The 22687-nt window shown below is 42.5% G+C and overlaps 1 pseudogene; it reads right to left on the bottom strand.

Moving 5' to 3' along the window:
- Positions 1-1091: 1091 nt before the first annotated feature.
- On the bottom strand, positions 1092-1769 carry LOC125097228 (general transcription factor 3C polypeptide 6-like; annotated as a pseudogene).
- Positions 1770-22687: the final 20918 nt, after the last annotated feature.

Genomic DNA, 22687 nt, shown 5'->3' with positions numbered 1-22687 from the left:
AGCTGACATTCTATTATTACCTTCTCTAGCAGATTTCCGGAGAAACAGTGCCAAAAGGTAAACTTGAAGTCATTTCACCAGGGAGAAAAAGAAAGGGTTTTATTATTAACCTTCTTTATTCTTGGCAGTCCAGGGCAGCATCATCTCAGGATCCAATCTTCCATCTTGTTGCTCTGTCACTCACAGATTCTATTTCCACAGTTTCTTTATAGTCCGAAAGCCTGCTGAAGCTCTAGCCACCACATCCATGTTCCAGCAGGAAAAAAAGTGGCTCATCTCCCTTTATGCTTTAAAGTTTAAGGAAATTTTCCAGAAGCATCCACAACTCAACACTTAGAATTCCATGTCACTGACCAGAACTTGTCATATGGCCATATACATACATATATACACCTATATGGGCCCATGGCTAACCTGAATACTTCTGTGATTGTTACAAAATAAAAAAGAAAGAACAGAGACTGGGTCAGGTAATTAGCAAGATGGGTCAGAAATAGGATGTTGGGAGGAGGAAGAGATTTACTGGCTTTGAGGAGAAAAAGACCAGAAGCCAAGGAATGTAGGCAGTCTCTAGAAGCTGGAAATGGCCCTCAGATGACAGGAAGAAAATGGGACACTGATGCTTCAGTGGCAAAGAGCTGAAATCTGCCAACAAATAGATGAACAAGGGAACAGAGTGTCCTCCACCCCCAACCTCCAGAAAAGAATGAAGTCCTTCCAACACCTTGATTTTGGCCCAGCCCATGTCAGATAGCTGACTTACAAAACTACAAGATAATGCACTTGTATCATTTTAAGCCACTAAGTTTGCAGGAATTTATAATAGCTCCAATTAAAAAAAACTCATACACTTACCTTAATAAAACCCTCAATTTAACGGACTTACCACAGAAGAGTCCCAATAGTCATTTATACCAGATTTTTAAAAATTTAATTCCTATTGGGTCCTTAATGACTTTGACATTAAACTGTGCTCTAATCAGAAATGCATGTATAACCAACAAATCTAGTAAAAGAGTAAACAACTGAAATCTACACAATGATTTTATATAAAAACTCCAAAAAATTTGTTACTAGTTATGAGAAATATTTCATCTAAGAGTGATTTTCAAGGCAGTATCTTGAGTTTCCATAAAAAAAAAAAAATAACCTTCCATCTCCAAAGAAGAGATATCAGTAAGAGGGCCAGAATTCTCTTATTCCAAGTTCAGTGATTTCCCCTGTTTATAACTCAGGTTTGAATTATCTTTCCTTTGAATCTCTTGTTCTTCCAACTCCAAAGATTTATCTGAGGCTAGAGCTACAACGTCGTCATCTTCATTTTCATGCAGAAAGCTACAAATCATGTTGGGTCTATAGCAGAAATCATCGTCCTTGATTTGCGGCCATTTCACACCACCTAGGCTTTCTTCTCCTTTCTTGTTTTCTGTCAAAAGAGTGCTTGTCATGCTGAACTTCTTCATTGTACAGTGTTTATATTTTAGCATTATTTTATTACTGCCTTCTGCATCACCATGTTCAACATTTGCTTCAAATGTAACACAGGTTCCAAGAGTGTCTTCATACTCTCCAGCAAGGACACAGCTGCCCACTTGTATAATGGGACTCTCAGTGTCAATTCCCCAAACCTTGCATTTATTTTCACATTTTGATATAAAAACTGAATCAATAATTCTGGACAATTCCACCAGAACCAACTTCTCTACTTCCTCTTCCCCATCCTCCTGGATGGACTCTCGGTCGAGGCCATGATTCCACAACACATTCATTGTCTTGATAAATCCTTAAAGTTACCTGGAAGATGATTATCACAACCATATTACAATTCCAGAAACTGAGGCTAAGGGACAGAGTCACATGCTGCAGTTATTAGGGGATAGTGTCAAAGTTTGAGCAGGTCATGTTCCCTCCATGGCTCATTGTTCTCACAGTTGGACAATGTGATGTCACGGGTGGAAAGTTTAAAGGTTAAACTTTTGCTAAGGATCAAAGGTGAGCTGGTATAGAAAAAACAGCCACCAAGTATGGCGTGCCTGTTTTTAGGAGCTATCACTCAGCTACAGCAACAGCAGAGAAACTTTTACATCCTATCTTGGACCTCATGCAAATTCCCTCACAGCAACATTGGCTTTGTGAAGAATTACATTTCCTGCTGCAATGATTAGATAGACAGGCTCCTTTGAGTCCTATCAACCAGAACTTAGCCCTGTGTTTTGCTGAAAAGTCTTTGAATACTCTCTTCATGCCAGCTTTCTCCCTCTTTGCAGAGGGATAATAATGCAAGTCTCTGTGTCTTTCATTCACTTCCATCTACATCATTTCCTTTGAAATGTGCCTATTGCCCTGTTGTCAAGACAAGTGGTACTATGACAGTTTGTGTGATAGAAATGAGGACCAGAAGAGCTCAAGGCCGTGGTTAGCACCCTATAACACCTCCATCCATCCTAGCACTGACAAATAGTATGATATACTTTTCTGTGTATCTGCCTTTTCCTCAGGACATTGAGAGTATCTCGAGGGCAGAAGCTATGTCTTTCACCTGTACTTTTCTAAGGTATGGCCAAGAGTCTGAAGGATATCAATGTGTAACACATTTAAGAAGTACGTCCTTGGGTGGAATCTGGGATTCTGATTACTCCTGAATGTTTTACCTCCAGTCCTCAACACACCCTACAACTCAAGACAAGACAAATCTAAATGCCAACTTGACATCTCTACATGCATGCTGCCAGCATCACAAGAATAATGTGACTAAAGCATAACTCTTTATTTCTCATTATAATCTTGCTTTTTCTGGGTTTTACCATCCCAGTAAGTAGCTTCATAGGCGTGCACACTAGAAACTGAGTTATTCTTGATCTTTTTATTTTTTTTTCTTGTGTCTACTTTTTAGGAATAATTGGTCACCAAGTCCTCTGGACTTTATATTCAGATCATATCCAGAATTGTCCACTTTTTCCAGCTCCCTGGTCTTTACCCCAGTCCAGCCACCATCTTCTCTTATCTGAACCATCGTAAATACTGTCCCCATTGGTTCCCTTGTCCTCTTGCAATCCATTCCCCCGGAAGTACTCAGGGTGATATTTTAAAAAGGAAAATAAAACCAAATCACTCTTCCACTTAAGACTATTACCTGGCCTTTCTTGTCACTGAAACAAAGAAATAAACAGACAAATTCAAACTTCTTTCCTTGGTTTGCAAAACCCTCTTTGGTCTCACTGTACCACTCCTTTGACTCTATTCATTACCTCTCTCCTTGTGTCCCACATGCACCAGCTGTGCTAGCTTGCTTGGTATTCCTTGGACTTTCCAAGTTTCACTCAGACAGAGAGGCATTTGTACTCGGTCTGGAATGACTTGTCTCTTCATCCTGTTTACGTGGCTGGTTTCTTCTTGTCATTCAAACCTCAGCCTACATGGGACCTCTTCAGAGAGGCCAGTTCCAACCACCCAGTTTTAGGTAGCCACATATCTACTCTCTACCGTATTATGTTAAGTCTCTTCTTGGACAACACCTTCAGATCAGAATAGGTTTTGTCCAAGGAGAGATTTAAGATAATTTTCTTATATGAAATTCTTCTTGCTATTTCTTTTGTCTGTTTCTCCCTCTACCTTTCCACCCTCTGGATTATAAACTCTAGCAGAACAGGAATCCTCTTGTCATTTTCAATGCTATGTCCTGTATAGAATGCCTGCAATGTAGCCTGAGTCCCATGAATATTTATGCAATGGCTCTCAGAGGTGTTGCTTCACACTGTAGAGAGATTGTTGGTGCTTTCTGCAGGGTGGATGGTCAAGGATTAGAAGGCTGTCTAAATTAATTCTTGAAAGCCTGGAATAAGATACATTATTATACCCTGTCTTTCAGAGGAGGGAACTGATGCTCAAAGAGGTTAAGCAAGTTGCTTAAAGGCAATAGTTTATCGTGACTAATTAGACCTGGAAGGTGAGTGAAAGAAAGGAATCAAGGGTAATTCAGATTTCTGGTGTGAGGAAAACACGCCACTCTCTCCTAAGATGGGAAAATCTGGGTGAAAACAGATTTTCAAAGGGAAATCAAGAATTCTCTTTTGGCCGTGTTATTCTTGTAGTGCCAAAGACCCCTTCTTCTTCCTAATGAGAAGGTCAAAATTTGGGCTCCTACTCTGAGCTGCAAATGTCATGCTGCCTTCCCCAACAGTGTTTGGAACTTTCACAGTCTCTTTCCTTCCCTGCAACTGGGGTGTTCCATCTAAGTGATTTTTCCATCCAACTTAGAGAGGTGGTAGGCCATGCATTTCTGCAGTCTGGAGATAAGGAAGATAATATTCCAACTGGGAAGTGTAAGTGATACCTCTTAAAAGGAGGCCAAGGAGGCAGTTTGCTTCGTATGTTGATGACTGATAAGTGAGGCCTTTGAAGGTTTGGGGGAAGAAGTGAAATTTCAATGTAAGAACGAGGAAGAGGGAAAGCACAGGAAGGGCAACTTTTGCCTACACCCAGGTCTCTGATAATAATGTTACCCCCTAATGTGGACAGGGCTTTATAATTTCCAAGTATTTCACATTGCTTATCATTTGTGAACCTGACAACAACCTGCAACATGGGATGTTTATCCCTGATAAACAAAAGAGGAAACTGAGCATCAATAGTATTAAGTAGTTGTCCAAGGTTATTGAGTTACAAATGAGATGAGGCAGACCTCGAAAGCTGATCTTCCAAGTAACATCAAGGCTTCACATGCCTTGCTTCTCACAGAACCCTGTGGCCCTTCTTTTCCGCCCCTGTGCAGAAGACACTTTCCCTCTCTCCCCTCTACGTGCCTCTATATTTTGTCCACTTCAGTTCTGAAGTTCACTGTCTTGCCAAACTAGCTGAAAAGCTGACTTTATACCTATTTGGGGCCTCTGTTGAAGAATTAGCTATGAGTTGGTTTCGGAAAGGTTATTGAGAAAGAACAAAACAGTGAAGATAGTTGGGAGGATGTGTGTTGCTTGGTGACACTGATAGATCTGTTTCTTATGCTTGAGGTCATTGGTTCTCAAACATTAATGAGCAAGAGAATCATGTGGAGAGCTTATTAAAATCCAGATTACTTAGTCCCAAGTATCAGGGATGTTGACTGAGTAGATCTCAGGGGTAGAACCCAAGAATCTGCATTTCTACAAAATGCAGATGATGCTGGTCCGAAGACCACTTTGAGTAGCACTGCTCTAAAGCAGCTGTACCTGCTTGCCCTCCTTGATGAAGTCCAGGTGATGGAGATAATCTCAGGTGGTGTTGACAGAAGTATCTACTGATATAAACTCTCTCCAATCAAATTCTGAAAAGTGTGTTTTGACCAAAAGTTCCACTTCAGGGAAATATATTTTAAGGGAGTAATTAAGAATATGAGTAAAAATTTTGGTACTATGTGCCAGGCTTTTTTTTTTTTTTTTTTTTTTTAGAAGTCCAGTAATTCTTTGTAGAATGAGTTGAGGTATAGGACACTCATTGCTGAAGTGTTTATAATGGAGAACAATTGGAGGCAATCTAAATATACAAACGTCAGAAAGGATTGATTGATGACCTTAACATACCTACTCTCAATTGGAAACCAGGTTATTTTAAAATTTTAGAAAGGATGGTGACAATACAGCGATATGTGAAAACAATTAACATGACTTCATTTTGTCACATATTTTCAAAAACAATAGTGATGAGATATCAGTTAATTCTTATTGTGATGAATGGTGTTTTCTGTTTTTAGTTCATGATAAACATGTATCAATTGCATCACAAAATAAAACTTGTGTAAAATCAGCCTAAAAGGGTAACTGTTTAGGAGCTCAGTTCTCTGATTCAGGACTTTTTCCTGGATCTGCCATCTTGGAGGAAGTAGGAATTTTTAGGTTGGGGAGAGGAATGTTCATTGCCTCTGAAGGGGCAAACCCAGTTGCAAACCCAGTTAATGGAAACCAAACGTGTTTGAACCTCGGCTTTCCAGCTGGGTTGCTCTTTATCTTGGAGCCCACCCTTAACTCTGGCATGAGCTGTCCTTTCCTGTGGGGCTAATGTGCAAGGCTGGTTTTTAGTGGAGGTAAGCACCTTAGGGATGTAAACATTAACTGGATTGGGCATTATTTTGAAGTCACCTTGGGCAAATTGTATACATCTCCTTTGAAACTTTTAAATTAGTTGGTCAATATTAACCAGCAATGATTGTTAGATCAACATTTCAGGGGACATGATTGACTGCTGTTTGACAATTTAAAAAGTAATAAGAATACTGGTATCTGCTTTCTGCATGAAAAGAAATGTTACCACTAATAATCTCTATAGAAGATATGATGTTATAAGCATGAAACTTTACTCATCTGGACTGTTAAAATGAATGACATTGCCTCTGCTTGGATGAATTGTGGGTTAATACCTCTTTCCATTTTGTAAGCATTTTCATGGAATAGGTATTGACTTTCTAATAACTCACTAAAAATGTAATAAAATAGGAACTAGTTAAGAAAGATGTTACTAGAGGGGAAGAGGCAATTCGATAGATGGGAAACAGAATTTAGAGATGGGCATGTAGAACCTGGCAATAATCTGTGTGACTATTGACAAATTGTTTCAGGGAGATGCCTTCATTTCTAAATGTTTGTCTTGTGTGGATTTTGAAGTCGGACATTTAAGTTAGTGTTATGTTCATCAGCTGTGTAACCTGGTGGGGGGTGGGGAGGGGAGGAAATCCTCCATCTTTTCGATTGAGTTATGTTGTTGCAAAAAAGACAACCTAGATCCTCACATTAAATAAGTCCTGCTCAGTACATGCTTGTTTGTGGTAATGGTGCTGAGGGTTAATACTGAATCCCAGCAATCTTCCACCTATGCACAGATTTGACCTTACTGGCTTAGCCAGAGAGTAAAAATGCATTTATACTCATTAGTTTCATTACGAGAGTGATGACATAAAAATCTATTGGAAAAGAGTTAAAAAGAAAATGCCCTGTAATCCCACCACTTCAACACAGTCATTGATGGATACTTTTTATAGGGAAGGTCAGCCGGGTTAGAAAAATGAAAACTTTGAGTTTCAGGTTCGAGGTTGGATAAGAAGGCTCTTAATTTCTCTGACCCTGAATCCCTTGATTCCCAGGACCTAGAAAGAGATATTCTCTTTTCAAAGTAGTTTTGAGGTTTAACTGAAAAAAGTAAAATAAAATGCTGTTTAAGATATTTAGCCTCAGCACTAATTTTTATGGGAAAACATTAGAGATACAATAACTTTATTCATTCAACAATTCAACAAATGTTTAATGACTTACATATATTTGGAACTATGTGCTGGGAGATACAGTGGTGACCAACAGCAGTAAAAAACACAATCTCTGTCCTGGTAGACATTGCAGGCTGATTCAGAAGACAGACTTAAAACAAGTAATCACACATATAAATACAGAGTTCCAAATTGTCATAGAGTTGTGCAAGGACAAGTAGAGAGTTCTAAGAGGGGGCATCACTGGGAGCCTAATTTCACTGGGGAGCCATCACTATCTTTTGAGGGATGCTTGCAATGGTGGATGGGTAGAAATCAATCAGTTTAAGGGACGGGATGGGTGGGCCTTGCGGAGTATGGGAGTGAGGAGTCCAAAGTGAGAAACAACTTGGTCTTATTTGAGAATATGAAAGAATAGCTTTGTAGTTAGAGCACATGGAGGGAGAGCGAGCACGGCACAAGACGAAGCTGGGGAAGTCAGCTGGGCCACACAAGGAGGGATTTGCTGCTTATGGCAAACTATATGGATTATCCAAAGTACAAAAGGGGACACTGAAGAGTTTGGAGTGGGCAAGTGGCCTAATATCCCCTCGCTGTGTAGAGATTGGGTTAAAGCAAAGGGTGGTAGCAAATGGAGAAGGAGAGGATGAATAAAAGCTGCTGGAGTGATCTAGAAAAAAGATGACGATGTCTTAACTTAGCATAAGGTCTACGAAGGGTTGAACAGTGGGTGACTTGAGTATTTTCGAAGTAAACTTCATAGGACTTGTGAAAAACTACTCAGGAGGGTTAAGGAAGAGGGTCTGAAATGGCTCTCAGATTTCTCGTCTAAGAAACTTGGCAGAGGTCAGGCATTCCCTGTCCCTGAGAGAGGGGAGACAAAGGGGAGAATTTAGGTTTGAAACAGGATGATTTTGAGACAGGTATATGGGAAACATTCAAATGAAGATAGCAAGTAGGCCACTGAATATACAAATTTGGCAATTGCATCAGGCTCATTTCTTTTGATGATGCTAAGAACCAAGGAGCTTCTCTACTACTTTTGTAGTTGTTAGCACTTGACTATCTCCGAGGCATCTAAGAGGTAATAGGCAATTTCTGTCTTACCTTACTTAGCCTTGTTGTGTAGTGAACTGTTGTTCTGTTCTAGCTAGCTATCTGTATCATCATCTTCATTACCTTTTATGAACTGTCTACTGAATTTAGTTTTCCATCCATCCATCCATCCATCCATCCATCCATCCATCCATCCATCCATTTCCCCAGAAATAGACTATGCCCAAGATCAGAAGTGCACATATGAGATCATTAAATCTATTCACTGTACAGACGAGAAAATTGAGGTCAAGTGGAGAGAAACTTCTAGTCCAGAGGCACTTGCTGCTGGTTAAAATTCCACTTCTGCTTGTTGTATCTACCCTAGTTCCTCAACCAGTATTTTTCATCACTGTGGCTCTTTGGACAATGGCCCTGCCAGAAGGTGAGAGAGAATACTGCCAGGCCTCACTAGGTAGAGTGTGCACCTCTTTCCAGCATTTCTCCCCCCTGGTGTTTAAATGTGTTGGGCTCCCCTTTGAAGTCCTGCAGAGTGAAAGCACCAGCAGGCGGTCTCTTCCAAGGAATCTGCAGTCAGTCTGCTAACAGGCAGCTTGTCTCCCCTGCTGCTGGGACAGGACAGAGAACGGGTTTATAGCAGGAGACAAGATAATGATCAAAGGAAAACTTAGACTGATGGTTTCAGAAAATCTTGTGTGATTGATTTAGAGGTGGAGATAGAGGGACCTGCTGGCCTCTGAAAGTTGCAGATTTGGAACCTGCCAGGAGTTAACTCTTTGGGAACTGCTGTACCTCACACCCTCAGAACAGACAGAATGAGGCATCAGCAGGGTGGCATCAAAGTCTACTTTCCTTTAACCAGCTCTGCCTGTCCCAATTCACCCCAAACTTCAATGATGGAGTGAAATTAAAAAAAAAAAAAAAAAGAGGAAAAGCAAAGAACAAATCCACTGCTTATTTCTATTCTGAATCCATTAACCCAGAAGTCAAACTGATCCTAATAAGTTCAATGGTTATGTTTCTTGGCTGATCATTGCAGTGCATATTTCTTAAGTGCTGGCCAAGCGCTAGGCACCACTGGGATGCTAGAGGTTCATAAGTAAGAAGATGGGTTTCTCTGTGCTGTGGCTCTTGGCTCCACATTCGGTCCTATTATCCCTCCATTCTTGCCATTGCTAGTCTCCCTGAGACCACAGCCCTGGTTTCCCTTGACAAGAAGGTCCTGCTGCCCCCTGGTTGGCCCTTTGACCATCTTTCTCTTCCAAGTCTCATCTCAAGGGATGAGTCCCCAGATTTCAGAGTACGACTTCTGGGGGGTGAGTCCTGACACTGTGGAAGCCACTTGGAGACATCCCCTTGGAAAGTGACAAGAGCTATCCAGCGTTAGAAACTGCTGCCCGTTGGCTCAGCAGAAGTGGTGGTCCATGGTGGGAGGTGGGGGAGAGGGGCAGGAACGATGTGTGAGCTGGAAGAAGGCATAGCACCAACAGAATGTAGCCTCATTGTGACCAGCATCGTGACTGTGGGGCAAGCTGCTCATCTCTATCATGCTTAGTTTCTTCCTCTGTACAGTGGGAAGAAAACTGCCTCTTCTCCAGATTGCTAGGATAATAGAAATAGGTGATGGTTATGAGGCAAAGAGCACCCAGTGGATGCCCCACTCTGCACACCTCTGTCAGTTTCGGTTTTCTGGAAAGCAGCTGCCAAGACAGAATTAAATGGGCAAGAGGCTTATTGTTGGGGAAAATGCTGGTGCAGGACCAAAAGGAAAGTGAGTCAAGGAAGGGGAGAGAGGCTCCTCCTGTAGGGTGGGCCTGGCCTCTGGGAAATAGAGGAGAAGTAGGAGGAGGCAGGAAGAACCTGAGACCCCTCTCCAGCACTGAGGAAGTCTCAGCCAATGGAAGGAAGCCAGAGCCTCCTGCACTGAGGGGTGAAATGGCCTGGTCCTAGTGTCCCTGCTGTGCTCAGTCATCAGCTGGGAGCTGCCCTGAGAAGGAGGCCCTGGGCCCTCAGCCTGAGCATCTGCTGCATCCTCATGACTGGCACTAGAGGCTTCCTGAGCTCCTTCCAGCAGGTTCTCTGTGGAGGGACATCTGAGCAGCAAACCGCCACAGCAGCCACACACCCCTCTTTCTTCTTCCCTTGTCTGTGCAATTGGGATGAACATTTCTATCATTTATTATATTAGTGTGCCAGGACTGACATAACCAGATACCATAGATTCAGGGTCTTAAACAACAGAAGTTAACCTTCTCACAGTTCTGGAGGCTTTTGGCAGAGTTGGTATCTCCTGAGTGCTCTCTCCATGGCTCGTAGACGGCTGTCTCCTCCCCGTGTCCTCATGTGGTCTTTGCTGTGTGTGTACACCACTGGTGTCTCTGCTTATAGGGACCCAGTCATATTGGAGTAGGGTTCCTCCTTATGACCTCATTTAATTTTAATTTCCTCCACAAAGGCCCTGTCTCAGTAGAGTTGCCTTGGGAGTTAGGTCTCCAAAATATGAAATTTGGATGACACAATTCAGTTCATAATACTCCTGTACTTTTCCCATTTTTTCCTACCATCTCTCTCCCTCTTCTTTTCCCCTCTCTTCAGTCAGTTAATGTGTTTTGCCTCTCTTCTTCCCTCTCTTTCCCTCCTGCTCTCTTTCCCTATCTCATTCTTCAAATTAAGAACCTATCATATTCTACCCAGTGTGCTAGGGATAGAGAGATAAAGATGTAGTTTTCTTCCTCTGAAGATGACCGCTTACCGGGAAGAGCTAGTTGGGACTGCCAGGTGGTATGATGAGAGTGAGCCTGCTGGTTTGAAAAAAAACACAAAGGAGAAATCTCCGATCCAAACTAGGCTTGCTGGGGGTGATCCAATAACTCTTCCTGGAGGAGGTGGCATCCAAATGTTAAAGAATGGTTAGAATTTATTCTGGCAAAAGATGTATGCACAAATACAAAGAGTTCTATGAGATTATAATCCGTTCAGCCAAGCATTGTCAGTCCAGCATACCTGGGGCATAGAGCACGTGCTGGGGAAGTGTGGGAGCCAAGAATAGAGGGGGAACCTGGTACCAGTGCTGGCACCGAGGGAGTATAGATCACACAAATTCTGATGCCCAGCTTGGAGCTTAAGTTTATCCTGAAAGCTGTGACAATGTCTCCTTCCCTCCTTCCTTTCTTCTGGTGGTTAAATACATTAACAAACCAGCTCCCCAACATTTCAAGGTGTCTGGACTCGATCTAAGGTTCACAGTGTTTTTTTTTTCTCCTGTCTTTGCCAAATCACAGATGCAAAAGTTTACATGGAAGGGCACCTTTCCCTTCCCTCCTGTGCCTTCCTTGACTCCACCTGCCCACTCCGAAGCAGAACCTGCAGCTCACAGAGGTGCAGCTGTCCCTGTGCTATAAACAGTGACATGCCACCATCCCCCTGTTATTAGTGTAGCTGCTGTGCACATCAAGAAAATGCCTTCCTCTTAGGAGCAACATGCAAAATGGCCCAGAAACATCATATTGAGACTTGGAAGATGCAGTTTAAATTTTCTGTGGCTGTGGAGACACCCCCGACACAGTGATTACATATGTTGACCAAGATCAATGTAGCAGGATGCCCTGTAATTGGAGGTCCCAGACAGGGCCGGAGTTGGGGATGACAACCTGGTGAAAGGGGCATGCACTGCTGGACAGTGCTCCTGTGTGCAGGTGTGCTGCACACGTCCTCGGGGTTATGCATATCCGACACAGAACTAGAGAGCAAGCCCTGAGTCCAGAGACCTTGTTGCTGCTGAGGAGGAAGATGAGACTCGGGAGAAGGGCTGGGGTAAGATCTTTGTCACACAGCTAGCTTGTGGCAGAGTCAGAACTAGGATTCAGGATACTGAAATGCAAGTCCAAACCCCACTCACTTGTTCATGAAGCCTGTTTTCAATGCTTACAAAGTTCCAGGCTCTGTAGAAGGGAACTGGGACACACAGGGAATAAGGACAAGGAATCTTCCAGCCTGGAATTTACAGTCTGACTACATCCTAGAAGCATGCTGGTATTTAACAGAAAATACCAAGGCCTGGCCCTAACCCCAGAAATTTTGACCTAATGCGACCTTGGAGGGGCACAGTTATCAGCATTTTCTAAAGCTCTCCATGACGTAGAACTGTTGGTCCAGGGTCACACTGTCCAGCGTGTGGCTACTGAGCACGCACAATGTGCTATGAGACTGAGTACAAGCAAAAGAATTAAAAATATCTCAGGAATAACTTATGTTGATGCTATATTGCAATGATAATACTTTGGATATGTTGGGTTCAAGAAAATATATCATTAAAAACTGGTTTCACCTGTTTCTTTTTACTGTTTAAAAATGTGGCTGCTAGGGGAGTCTGGGTGGTACAGTCAATTTAGTGCCCAACTCTTGGTTTCAGCTTAGGTCGTAATCTCAGGGTGGTGGGATCGAGTCCCCCATCGGGATCTGTTCTCAACTCACAGTCTGCTTGAGACTCTCTTTCCCTCTGCCCCTCCCTGCCACCACCCCTAAAATAAATAAATCTTTTAAAAAAAATGTGGCTGCTAGAAAGTTGGAAATACATATGTGGCTCATATTATGATTCCATTGGCAGCCCAGTTCTAGAGACATTAACATTTTTCTTTAGCGACTGTACAATCTCTCTGTGTTTCCTGCACACAAGGACACAAAGTGGTATAACTAGAGGGGCCCCTGATCATATCTTGGGCAGAAGTAGAAAGAAACCTTGCCCTCAAGTCACACTGCCTGAGTTCTACTCTCAGCTTCAATGATTATTTTTGTTGAATGGTCTTGGAAAAGTCAACTCTCTGTGCCTTTATTTCTACATCTGTAAAATGAGGAGAATGGGGCTATTTAAGTTTTCATTGAAATAATATTAGCTATGATTATTACTCTCCCCTCTCTGGGTCTTTTCTGTTGAAATTTGTTTCTCAAACCTCATTCTGTGACCATCTGACACTGAACTGAAACTTTGTCTTAGTTACTTGCAGAAAGCATAAATACTTCCTGTTAATTGCGGTCCGCAAGCATCAATTTAATTTCATACTATGTTACATTGTCGTAACAAAAGATGTAGCCCCTTCTGGGGCACCTGGGTGGTTCAGTTGATTAAGCGTCTAGCTCTTGATTTTGGCTCAGGTCAAGATCTCAGGGTTCAGATGGAGCCCTATGGCAGGCTCCATGCTCAGTATGGAGTCTGCTTGAGGATTTTCTTTCTCTCTCTCTCCTTCTTCCCCTCCCCCTGCTTGTACTTTCTCTCTCTCTCTTTGTAAAATAAATAGACAAATCTTTTTAAAAAATGTAGCCTTTTCGCCTTCTGTCTTTTTGTTAACTTCTAAGGAAAAGAGAAGTTAGATGAAAATAAGATGAGTCAATGTCCCCCTTTCCCTCCTCCCAGTTTCTTTACCAGCTTCACATGGCACTTTGAGCTGGGGGGCTTAACAGTGGAAGCCAGGTTAAAATATTCAGGCAGATTTCTTTCTGAATAAGTTTCATTGAGACTTAGGAGTTTATCTCTGGTGGTAGGGATGTCTGGATGAGGACTAAACGCAGGACTGACTAGATAAATATTTGTTCAACCTGTGGGGACATTTCTTCCATCTTCAGGCTGTTGGGCTCAAAGTAGAGATAGTCTTGTCCCTTTAGAATTCTGTACTGAATGCTTTGCTTCACATTAATGGAAGTCTTGACATAGTCCTGTCCTGCGAATATCCCAGTTCCTCCAGAAGATCAAAGCATAGCAAACATTTTTGGGGGGTGCAGTAGGAATGAAAACGAGTTATTATTTCATCAGAATCTTCAGAAGTTCTGGTCTGGGACTCATCCTGGGATGAAGGGGATAGACAGCCACATACCCAGGGAATGAGTTTGGAGAGAATTCTCTTGGAGTGGTTTCACTAGAAGAGAGCATGTATCTGTATCATGAATGTTTCCAGCATATTCAGAGCTAGCTAGTGCCCGACACCTGAAAACAAGTAATGCACATTTAAGGATCAGGGAACCACTGAGAAAAGTCTTGTGGTCACCCATCGACAGGGCAACAGCCAGAGGAATCCAAAAGACACACATTTGAGACTAGAGTCTTGCACTAAACATGTGGACATAGGAAAGCCACCTACTTCTCTCAGCCTCCTTTACCTTATCTGTAAAATGGGAGGAATCACCTCAATTTATAGGGTTGTGAAAAAGGTTAGATGAGAGGATGGGCATAAAAGTGTCCAGTGAAAAGGTTAAAGTGAGGGCTGCAAAGACAAAAGGGTGCTGATAATTCTGAACAGACAGAGGTTAATGTGATGGGGAGCCACCAGAGATCCTGGAAGGGGAGCTGTGCTAAACACAATGGATTTATTGGGTTTTTGATGATTTTAAAATTTTTAACTTATCACAATAGTAATACTTGCTTATTGCAAAAAATATGGGGGAGGGAAACATAAAAAAATTAAAATAATTTTCGATCGTATCTTAACCTACCATGCAGAACGAACAAAGTCTGTTTACATTTTTGGGAACTCTTCATAACATAAAACTTAATTTGGTGAAATAAAAGAGGAAGAAAATTCCAGTCATTTATTTGAACACAGAGGCATGGCTTGAGCAAGGAGGACATCTGGGTTGAGGTGGGGAAATGTAGCAGAAGCTGAGGCAGGAGACAAATCAGATGGATTTTGTATGCAAAAGCACTAATGATCTTCTCTTTTTACTTTCTTTTTTCAAGGTAAGTCATAAACCCTTAACTTCCTTTTCCTTTTAATATTTATTTATTTCAGAGACAGAGAGAGCCCATGCAACTAGGGGGAAGGCTGAAGGGAGGGAATCTTCAAGCAGAACTCCCCATTGAACACAGACCCCGACTTGAGGCTCAGTCTCATGGCCCTGAGATCATGACCTGAGCCAAAATCATGAGTCGGACACTTAACTGACTGAGCCACCCAGGAGCCCCATAAAACCTGATCTTTCTCTGCCTCTCTTCTGCCTCTCTTCCTGCTCCCGCACCTTCTGATTTTCATCAACTCCTTCAAATACGTTGGCCATGATTTCCCATGGGAAATGTGTACTCTTGCCTAACGAAGAGATCAGAGGGCAGTAGGGTCCTTCCTTCTCTGGCAGAGTTGCTGTGCCACAGTGGGTAGTCATCTCATGTAACATGAATCGTGTGCCTGGGCTGAGTTCCCATGTGGTCTTCCCATTGGGTTATTAATGATTGGAACATGGTGGAACCTTCAGGCCCTCAACACTGCTGTACATATAAACCATCTAAGGTGCAATTTCCAGCTTTTGGCTCCCTAGCCCAGGTGTCCTCCACCTCTCCTTCAGCTTTTATAATGAGCTCTGTCCTTTGTGGCATGTGGCTGAGAAGTCAATGGATTTAGATTCCTTCCTGATTCCAAAGGTGAGATGAGGTAATGGAACAGAAGAGAAGGAGGAGAAGGAGTGTGTGTGTGTGTGTGTGTGTGTGTGTGTGTGTGTGTGTGTGTCTGCATGTGTGTGTGTGTGAGAGAAAGAGAAGGAAACTGAGCAAAGAAGCATGAAAGATAAAGAAAGGAAGAGGGAGCAAAAGAAATAGAAAATTGAAGGTGTGTTGAAGAATAGACAGGGAAGACAGAAGAGAGAGAGGAGGAGGAAGGGAGACAGAAAAGGATGCTTGAGTGACAGAGACAGAGTGAGTGCAGGGAGACAGAGACAGTCATTACCACTTAATGATTAACACAGGATTTAAATGAAATATTCATGAAAGAAAATTGGAGCTATAGACAAATCCAAGGCCACCCCCCTTGATCCCACCTCCCCCTTCCTATGTGTGTTCTCTCCTGGAGATCCATGCTTTCTGCTGTTGTTGCACAGAAACAATGGATGGCTGTACTGGGAGGGAAATCTTGGTTCTTTGATGGCATTTGGCTCCATTAAAAACTTGTCTGCTCATCTGTGTGGGCAGTTCCTGAGATTCTGTGAGGGTAAGGCTCTTTAGAGAAGCCTCTTGGCACCTTGCAGGTGAGGCAAACTGCTTTCCATTTCTCTGAGCTCCATCTGTGGTCAGGCTCCAAGGGTTCCTTGAGTCAAGGTCTTCCTCTCCTGCAGGAGATAGCTGGAAACATCCTTGAGAGTCGTGGTAGCATACCTCCCTGCAGAGCCCTGTGCTGGTAAGTAACAGAAACTCAATAAATCCATGTACACTGCAATTAGCCATCTCCCTAGCCCGGTAAACAAGAAAATCACACGATCTCTTTGAGCCTCCATGTTCTCATCTCTATGCATACAAATACCTGTTCTACTGATGGTGTTACCCATAGATGCCATCAGAGTGGAGATGAGATTTCTCTCCCAGGGCTTGGTACAAGATGGAAGGCTTGATGCTTTCCCCTTCACTTTCTCCTTCCCTCCCTTGTTTTTCATCAGCGAGGAATGAAACTCAGATGCCTACTGAGTCTTGTTTGATTAGAAGCCATACCAAAGCCAGTGACTGGGACCTGGGGTTCTTCTCTGCTCCCACCTTATAGCCAGGGATACACCAGAAAGCTTTTGCCTTGAGGAAGTGGTGTAGGTGCTCTGTTTTTCAAATCCCCCACACCTACATTACTTGCTTGGGGAACTTATGTATGTTTCCATGCTAAGTTATGTATGGGTTAAATTGCTTCTTTTGCCTGCTGTTTTGTTTTTTTTTTTTTTCCCCAAGTATTGTATTTCCTCAGCTCTAGAGGAGCTGGGAGGTCAATCCTTTGATTATAAAAATAACTTGAGCTGTCAATTTCCTATTATAATGTTGCATCAGATGGTCTCCTTCCCTTCTGACTTTCCTTATTTAGTCTTGGGATGTCAGTTTCTTCATTTAAGATGGAGATGATAATGTTTATTTCCATAAGGACATGTGAGGCTCAAGGAGGGCTTTCTGAAGTGTTAAACCTATTCAAGGGTTGAATATGGTGACAGTGTGTGTGCAATCTTGCCTCTGTTGAAAGCTCTGAGAAGATAGGAAGCCCCTCCATCCTTTCAATGCCACATAACCAGTGCCCTTGCAAAATGCCAGGTGCATACAAGGTGCTCAGTAAATGTTTCCTGAACAAATGATTGACCTCAGATCTTCAGAGGTTAATCTTTATTGTATTTTACCTATTTTCATCACCATTTAGAAACATTTTATTAGAGTTCATTGCTGCCAACATCCCTGCTATACCCACATCCCCTCCACCCACAGTCCCCAGCCCCTATCCTGAACTCTGGGGTAGAGTTGATGGATAGCTCAGCAGTTCAGAGCATACATTGGGCCGGCCAATGACAGGGATTTCAAGAGGCAAATACAAGGAAACTGGATCACTGAAGGCTGATTCAGAACAGATGAAATTCCTGTGCTGGCCTCAGAAATAGTTTTTTTTTTTTTTAATTACATATAATGTATTATTTGTTTTATACAGGTTTGTGATACATTAGTCTTACACAATCACAGCTCTCACCATAGCACATACCTCCCCAATGTCCATCATCCAGCCATCCCATCCCTCCCATCCACCTCCCCACCAGCAACCCTCAGTTTGTTTCCTGAGATTAAGAGCCTCTTATGTTTTGTCTCCCTTTCTGGTTTTATCTTGTTTCATTTTTCCCTCCCTTCCTGTATTATCCTCTGTCTTGTTTCTCAGGTTCCTCATACCAGTGAGATCATATGATAATTGTCTTTCTTTGATTGACTTATTTCACTTAGCATAATACCCTCTACTTCCATCCATGTCATTGCAAATGACAAGATTTTGGGGTTTTTTGATGGCTGCATAGTATTCCATTGTATATATGTACCAAACCTCCTTTTCCATTCATCTGTGTGGATATTGCTGCTATAAACTTTGGGGTCCCCATGCCCCTTCAGATCACTACATTTGTATCTTTAGGGTAATTATCCAGTCGTGTGATTGCTGGGTCGTAGGGTAGCTCTATTTTCAACTTTTTGAGGAACCTCCATGCTGTTTTCCAGAGTGGCTGCACCAGCTTACATTGTTACCAACAGTGTAGGGGGGGGGGTGTCAGGAATAGGGGAGTTTTTGTCTAGCTTCAGGGAAAAAAAATAAAAATGAGTCCCAAACAACACAGTGGTCTAAAAGTAGCAACTGTATCTACCAATGATGGCTGGCCATAATTTCACCTTTCTGGGCACAATCTCAGGTGATTCAAACAAAGTTGGGCCCATTTTACAAATAGGAGCTGTAGGCATTTCCCATATTGTTAAGCAGGACATATATTTCTGTTTAAGACAGCAGCAGGCCTGACTCCCTATGGGTATTCAGTAGAGCTGACGGATTAGATGAGGACATGCAGGAGATATCTTGCATCTTCTTTTCTCTGTAGCCCTTAATACTCTCTAATATGCTACCCGTGTTCCTAATTTATCTTGTGTATTGCGTGTTTCCCCCCAATTCTGTAAGCTCCATGAGAGCGAGATTTTATCTTTTTGTTTTCTCAGTTTTTTTTTTTTCCCCCCAGCTATACACCCAGGCTCAGAGCACAGCCTGATACATATTAGGCATGCATTAATTATTATTTGTTTATTTACTTAACTAATTTTCTACATAAGCAGTGCTTATTCCTTTACATAACACAAAACCAAAACACAAATATTTAAATGCATCTTTTCTTTCCTGATCGAAATGCCTTAGAATATATTACTCGATCCCCTGACTTCCTAAATACAGCTGAGATAATGATAGGTGACATTTTTAGCACTTTCAATTAGTTACACGTGCTTTATTTGTTTGACTCATTTAATCCTTATGATATGGTTTTTCTGTAGATGAGGGAAATGAAACACAGAGAGGGTAAGTAATTTACTCAAAAACCACACAATGATAAAATTACAGACCTAGCATTTGAACCCAGGCAGTCATGGTCTGAGAGCCAGAGGGCTTAAATATCACACTATATATTCTGTCTGGATATGAATTAGGTGGTTTGCAGAGAGTCAGTGTCTCCACTCTGAAGGCCAAATCTCCTATCACAGTGAGTCCCTAAAGGTATCCTTATTTGGGAGTGCCTTCTTGCCACACAGACCACAGAATAAAATCTAGTTTTCTGATGTTCCTTCTCCTTCATCATTAGCTGTTACTAGGTGATGTTGTCAGGAATTTTCTGAGAAGTCCTGCTGTGATGATGCTTCTGCTATATCCTAGAGGAAACCAGATGGGGAGGATCTTGTTTCATGCCCCAAGGGGATTAACTTCCTAAATCCTACTAGCAAACTTCTGGAGAACTCCAGAAGTAGAAACCCCAACAACTTTTGAAGTACAACCTCTCTGTGGAATGTCCTCTCCATAGCCTTTGGGGACAGAGGTGTCCTGGCATTGGGAGAAAAGTAACCCCACCGAGCATGATGTCTGGTTGCAGCCCTTTGTCCTGCAGCCATACATTGTTTTTCTATTCTTTTTGTGTTCCAAAAGGGAAGTGATCGCGCAAAGCAGATCAATGTGACACTTGCATCATATTTATGAGGCACAAAGCCTTCCCCTTGCCCTTGGTGAACTAGAAGAGAATTTTCTTCTGGGAGCTAGGTCAGGTCCCAAGAATGCCATGTGTGTGAGTTGTTCTGTGCTATAGCAATAACATAGGCACCGAAGTACTTGGTATTGTTTGTTGGCATGAATTAAAGGGAATAACATGGATGAGCTCTGTGACAGCCAAAAAGTATTTGTTCTTGCACCTGAGTTTGTGATGGGGGGTGGTGACAGAAGCCTGTTAATAGGGTATACAAGTTTATGGGAACCAGCTCACTGTCTTGACCTCATCAAGTCCATTCTCCAACCAATAAACACTTACACTAATACTTATTAAGACTTAGGTCAAAACAGATATATGTCCCCATGTTCCTTTCCTAAGCTTATTTTTTTTTCCTCATTAGAAACAAATATTGACATGTATGGCAAAAATTTCAGTAATCACCCATATCTTCATTAGTCAGAATCAAAGACCCATTGTATAGGTAACATGTTGAACACATTTCATCCTGGGTACAGTACTAAGTGCTTTATTGGATTGACTCATTTAACCCTCACAATGCAAATGTAAAGCATGGGTATAAAGAATGCAGAAAGCATTTAAAACAAACTTCTTCCTTGCTCAGTATCAGAGAAGCCAGCTTTGGGGAAATCTATAAGTATTCTGTCTGAATAGGAGTCTCGCTCCTGATTTCCACTTTGAAATCTTCAGTTCATCAAATACTGCCTCCTCCATGAAGTCCTTCTGATTCATTCTCAAACATGCAAATGTTTCCTCCTCATTAACATCTTAAAGTCTCCCGGATATACTTTTCAATGGCACTGATGGCATCGATCCTATTCTGCCAGAACTGTGGTTCTCTGAGGAGATGGGGTGTGCTACAAGCACGGGATTTGGAGTCAAGAGACATCTGTTTGACTTTGCCCAGGGTCCCTGGGTAAGTGCTACTAATCATAGTATTATGTTCCTCAGGGACTTTATGAGACCTAATGAAAAAACACATAGATAGAACTTTGTTAACTGAAAGCGGAGGTTACAGCATTTATTACTATCACTGGTGTGTAAACCCATCAAAAGGAATGCTGGGCTGAGCCATCTTTGTGTGTTCTCTGACACCTTGAGCACTGCCTGGGACCTAGCAGATGTCCTAGATGCGTTATCAAAGGAATAGTTTTAGTAGACAACCACTGTCTTCTTAACAGCTAATCACATGAAACATCTCAAGAGCACCTTCCCGCAGATGCAGAAGCAGACTGGACAGACCCTTAGGTTGGGCTGGATTCTTCAAGGCCAATGAGGCACCATGTATCCTTTAGCTAGGTGAGAGGAGACAAGACTGCTGGAGATGCTTTGTCAGGAAAGGGGAAACTACTCTTTAAAAAAGTCACCTTAATGTGACCAAATCCTTCATAATGAGGTCAGAAGACAAAGTCAGAGATGCAAGAGGTATGCTCTCCATGGGTCAGAATGACAACCCTTCAAGTTTGATTCCCAAATGCAGACGTGCTTGGCTATTCTGCACTTCTGGAAGGAAAGCTGTACTTGTGAAGTGATGGAATAATTTCCATGGCAACAGACTGTCTGGTGTCAGAAGAACAGACATGAAAGCTCCACGTGCCAAGTCTGTATGTATGTGATGCTTATCTCTCTGCCTCCTACAACCCAGAAGGGGCTTGATCTCTCAGCAGACATCCTTTACTGTCCAAATGGTGCCAAAGTGGAAATCATGCCATTTCTATCAGACTTCCACATCTAAAGGTTGAGCGTACTATTTCTGTCTTGTAGAATTTTTAGTAGCCTGAATGGAGCTGTCAAGGTCTTTGTAAACAGATCTTGCTGGAATCTCAGGGGGTGGCACAGGGGTGATGAAGGAAGCAGCTAGGGCCTGGGCCTTGATCTCTAGGCAATCTGGTGTTGCCACCTGCCCAGCACCTTGCTGCAGGATGAGGGGAGAGTGGGAGTGTTGTCACCTGCCCAGCACCTTGCTGCCAGATGAAGGGAGGGAGGGAGTGTAGTCGGAGGATCAGGATGGACCCTGACTCCAAAAGCCTGGTCAAGCAGGGCAGGGACACTGCTCCCTGTTGCTGTAAGCATCTTTCTGCAATTGATAGCCCCTGTGAGAAGTTCTACTCTTACCCTCGGCCCCTAATCTCTGATGCTTCCTAAGACTTTCTCACCATCATCTGTGCACTGGAGACCTCAAACCAAAGACTGCTCTTGGCTCCATTCCTGACCCCAGGCTTTTCCACAAACCACAAAGCCCTAGACTATTGCTCCTTAGTACTTAACCCTTCCTAACTCCTTCCGGTCTGCCCAAACCACAGGCCAAGTACATCAGGAAAAGTCCAACTACCCCTGTCTTGCTCTGTACCTCAGAGACTGGATGTTAAGTAACATCTCCACAAGGGAAGTACTTTATTTGACAGAGAGAGAGAGAGAGAGAGAGAGAGAGAGAGAGCGAGCATGCACAGGAACACTGGGGAGGGGCAAAGCTAGAGGGAGAAGCAGAAGCAGACTCCCTGCTGAGCAGGGAGTCGGGCAGGGGGCTCAATCCCAGGATCCCAAGATCATGGCCAGAGCCAAAGGCAGATGATTTACTGAGCTACCCAGGAGCCCCAGGAAACTACCTTTTATCACTGCAGGTCAGCAAGATGCCCACAGGGAGCATGTAGATAAGCATTTTTAAATGCTTAATAGTGATTAAAATGTTCTCAACTTAACCTGTGGTAACAGTTGTGCAATCTGTGAATATGTTAAGAACTATTCCGTTGTACATCTTACATAGGCAAATTATATGGTACATGAATCACATTTCAATAAAGCTATCTTAAAAGGTGAGTTAATAGAAAAAGTACTGTCTCCTAAAACTAGCGAGATCAAATTTTAAAAATAAATGCATTTAGATTACAACAAATTTAG

This window comes from Lutra lutra, chromosome 4, assembly GCF_902655055.1.
Source record: "Lutra lutra chromosome 4, mLutLut1.2, whole genome shotgun sequence".
In the NCBI taxonomy this organism is placed as follows: Eukaryota; Metazoa; Chordata; class Mammalia; order Carnivora; family Mustelidae; genus Lutra; species Lutra lutra.
Note: the sequence above shows the minus strand (reverse complement) of the source record. Positions and strands in the feature narration are given on the sequence as shown.